Source organism: Halyomorpha halys, unplaced genomic scaffold, assembly GCF_000696795.3.
Source record: "Halyomorpha halys isolate HHAL.00 unplaced genomic scaffold, Hhal_1.1 Scaffold381.1, whole genome shotgun sequence".
Taxonomy (NCBI): Eukaryota; Metazoa; Arthropoda; class Insecta; order Hemiptera; family Pentatomidae; genus Halyomorpha; species Halyomorpha halys.
Window position 1 is genome coordinate 590,003 of NW_027112092.1, and position 4,613 is coordinate 594,615.

General features: G+C 31.3%; 1 long non-coding RNA gene across 1 annotated transcript in view; it reads right to left on the minus strand.

Moving 5' to 3' along the window:
- Positions 1–3,622, minus strand: part of LOC136796416 (uncharacterized) — a 5,685-nt gene extending 2,063 nt beyond the window's left edge. The window contains exons 1-2 of the long non-coding RNA XR_010844130.1: positions 3,505–3,622; positions 1,013–1,213 (exon numbers count right to left, since the gene is read on the minus strand). This is a non-coding gene — a long non-coding RNA (uncharacterized lncRNA). The remainder of the gene's footprint in view (positions 1–1,012; positions 1,214–3,504) is intronic.
- Between the last annotated feature and the right edge of the window lie 991 nt (positions 3,623–4,613).

A 4,613-nucleotide genomic window follows, 5' to 3' on the forward strand; every position in this document is an offset into this window, starting at 1 on the left:
ATTGTCTGAACAACTATAAATCAATTTATTTTGTCAAATATCATAAAACTACTACTCCTACAAAGATAAACATAATTAACTATTTTGTAGTAAATTTAACTAGCTTTAATTTGAGCGCTGGCAGACCTGTACGTCCAAAGGTTTTCTGAAATGAAGTTTTTCATAAATCAAACTTATTGTCTGAACAACTATAAATCAATTTATTTTGGCAAATATCATGAAAACTATTATTCCTACGATGGACAAAATCTTTCCTTATTAATGTGACAAGAACATGTTATTGTTAGTATTATAAGACTAATAATTAGAACACAAAATATAATTTTAAAAGATATTTTAATCAGATGCCTGATGATTGGGTGACAACCCCGAAATCTTGTTAATGTTTTTTATGAATTAAAATAAAATTATTAAAACAAGGAATCATTTCATTCACAAGATCTAAATATGTGTTTATGTAAATAAATATATTTGTGTATGATACTGGCACAAACGAGAATATTTTTATTATTATAGTATTTTTATTTTACTAAAAAAAATAAATAAATCTGTACCCTTACCACCCCTGAAGGGTCAGGAGGACTTTTGAAGTACTATTATAGACCAACGGTTGTGCAAGGACTACTAGATTTTTTCACATTTAACCCACTGTATGAGGCTGGCAGGACCCCAGAGGGTTTCCGAACCCACAGGTTTAACTCATGGCTACAGTAACAGAATAAATAATTATCGGAAACAGCCGGATTTGAACCCGAGTCCTTAGAGTTGGAGTAGACTGTTCCAGATGAGAAAAAGAAAATGGAAAAGGGATACGGGATATACAACACTTAATATCATTATTAATGTTGGTTGTATTAAAATACAATGCATGGCACTAGATATCTAGTTCGGATATTCCAAGGTATCCAACAAAAATAGGTATTTCCCAGGATCTAGTGACCAGGAAGGGATTCATAAAAATAAAAAATAAAAAATAAATAAAACCAACAATAACTGTCTGTATTAAACTCACCTGGTTCACACTGATTGGCTCGGTTAACTAAATGGCAGTTTGAAAATACTATTGCCATCCATTTTCCATCAACCTGTTTCCTCACGCAGACAGGATCAAACCCATTTTCTATCGCAGGTGCCGAACAATTCACCCGAAACGTGGATGGAGGACATAACCTGGTGAAATGATCTCCATAGCAATCTTCTATAACGCCTAAAACTGTTATCTAGGTTATGTGTATATAATTATAGTGCTATACAATAAGTAATAATTCTAATAATAAATTAAATACCCAAAGGTCAGAGGTAATGGATATTATATCCATTTTTACCAATTTAGTAATATCTATTACAGTTTTTGCTTTATTCAGACTTATAGATGACTATTTCCTAAGCCAATTGTAAAGGGATGTACATGTTTCAAGAAAAACATGTTGAGTTGGAATTAATCCTCAATCCTTTGAGAACTAATATTTCTAAATTATTCATTTAGCATTATCCATTTTATAAATGAGCATTTCAGTTCCCAGATTGACTATATAAAATTTCTCTTTCGTCCAAACAGGTTTGATTTTGTTTTATTTTATTTTTACTAATCTTTCTTTTTACGCCCCTTCTCCTTCTGTACTGTTTTATTAATACTCCTTACCACTAGGTAGGTCCATATTTACTAATTACTTCTTGACTACATAGCACCTTCAAGGGTCAAGAGGCCTCAACAGTTTCAGAGCGGTCTAATCTGTACAAAAATCTAATCTAATCTGTACGGACCCTGACACCGACAGAGCACACCCAAACAGACTCAAAATCGACATTACGGAATTTGAAGACCCCCATCAACCCATTTTCTAATTTTCAGGCCTATCCCTTTCCACAGTCCACTCTTACAATGCATATGAAATGCAGTACAAGAGATATCATCCATTACAGTTACCAATCCCCTATATATCAAACCTTAGAAGACCTATTGGGCTTGGAAAAAAGAAAAAAAAAACCCTTCTTTTACTTTACTTACTGGTGCTGGTACTTTTGATGGGGGTAACAGGTCCGGCAAGTGGGCCTAGTGGTTTTTTTTTTCGAACCCCTGGTGATTACGTTAGTTGCCGCCACGTACTAACTAAGGTGGGAGTGTCAAGATTCATTCTTCGGGACCGCTGAAATGTTAAACTGGCCCAGGTCGGAATCAAACCCACAACGTTCCAAACATTTTACTTATATATCTCATTATTTAGATATATTTTTTTCATAACTTTAATTTTATATTATTATTATTATTATTAAATTAAAATATTCATATTTCTTTGTTTCTTTTGGATTATATAACTTTTATGTTATTTCCTTAAACCTGTTATTTTTACTTACATATTTAACTACCTATATATACGTTTTATTTCCCATTTCTTTCATTACATTATTTTAAATAATTTTCATTTCGTACATATATTTACAAGTATTTTATTATTTGTTCTTTTATCTTACTTAATTTTAATATTACTCTTCTCATACAACCTTTATCTTCTTATAATATTTGAAATTTTTTTTTCTGTATCCTCCTATAGAAAATTGTTGCAATTACAATATAAACACAAGATATACAAGTACTAAATTCTTGTTTTAACCGAAGGTATTTTAAGATTGATAATGGTACGTTCATTGTGTGTGAGCCACAGGCGCTAGTTACGCTTCAGTTTGAACTATTCTTTCTTTTTCTTTTTTTTTTTTTTAACATTTATTGAAAATATATGTATAACAATATCAATATATACTTGTAAATAAATATATATATAATGGCACCCTTCCTTTGCCATATGGCATTATAAGGGGTTGGGCAAGGTCCGCTGAGGGCGGGGCTATTCATGTCTTTTAACACTATTCTAATTATTTATTATCTAATAACTATTCTAATTAAAATAGAAAACTTGAAAAAAATCGGGATGAAGGAATAGAAATTGATAGGGAAGAGATAAGAATTGGAGATAATATGGGGTAAGAAGGTAAAGTTGGGTAGAAATAGTCATTTATAATAAAAAATGTGTCTTAGTTAGGGTAAGACAGTATTTAGCAACTTTTGTCAGTCGTAAAGTTGATAAACACTGTTTCAAGGTTTATATAGATTGTTTTTATTATAATTTATATTTAAACTTAGAATTTGAGGAAGAGAGAAATATACAACACCATACAAACACTACCATTCACAGAGCTGTTATATTCAACTATCGATTGTACAAGGGATCGATACGAAAAGATAATCAGAATTAGAAAATTAGAGATTAGGAAACTGTAGGGAGAATACAGGGAGGACATTATTAAATACCCGTCTTTATACTTCTTTTTTAAAGAACTAAAGAAAGTTTTATACAAAGAAAAACATCTTTTCAAACCTCTCTCCTGTAAACTTAACAAATATGTTGCACTTAGTTATCTAGAGGTAACATACCTCTTCTAACAATTAAAAATAATAATATATAAATATTCAGTTATAAATAAAATTATAGTGAAATATATTCTTACTTAATAAAATTCCCCATAAAGCTATTGACCGCATGTCTTCCTCGCCTTCTGACAATCCCTACTAAAAACAAATAAGATTGAACCTTTTGCAATAACGTTTATCAATAAATATTTTTTCATTATGTTTTAAGGTCAGCCGAGAGACTGTTTTTGATAAACTGTTATGAAAACAAGATAAGAATGCCACAGTTAGTCTCAACAAAGAAACACTCTGACAGCGTTGCCAATATTTCTGATTTAGGCATCAGGGCATTATCATATTAGTGAATATTTATTTAGTTCTACGCCTGAAAAGATACAACAGATAAGTTTCTAAGCACATCACTAAGGTTATCGATGTAATACACCAATCAGTAAATTTCAGCAACGGACAGCGATTTGAGTAGATTTTTTTTTATTTCACAAGACTACATTCTGCTATATGTTTACGGACAATGGTAAAAGAAATCAGAGAGTACATTCACACAATATTTACAGAAATATAAATTTTATGATAACAGAAAATAGAAATAGAAAATAACTAATAATAATAAAATCAAAAATATAGGCCTAGAGAGAGAAAGAAATACTTTATTCGGGTATATAATCGAAATACTACGGGTTTCTACATTACACAGCATACTGATCAATCCGTGACTGGACAAATATAAGTTACATGTTATATAATATAAAACATAGATAAAATTTTTTTTTTCCTTCCACAGTATTCTTTTACAATTAATACCAGTCTACAAACTAACTACAAGTTTTTCGATTTATTCCTTTTATTTTTCTTTCCCTTCTATTTCACAACCCCTATTTCATTTGATCAACAAATTCCTCCGATATAAACAATATTAAAATATTAAAAATAATAAAAAATAATAACTAAAACAACAAGTAAGATATGCGATGCATGCAAGCCATCCCACTTCTGGATAAACTCCCCTACTCATTAATTTCCATGCATGTGGTGGTGGATGATTCCCAGGGAGTCAAGTATTAAATTCTCTGTCAACCAAGCCACGTCCTGGACATCGACCCCGAGCTCCTCCATGAAGCTCCTAGTTGTTCTGGGAATCGTTCCCGGGCTCCGAACCAGAGGCCTCTCACGTTGAAGTCTCGTTCTC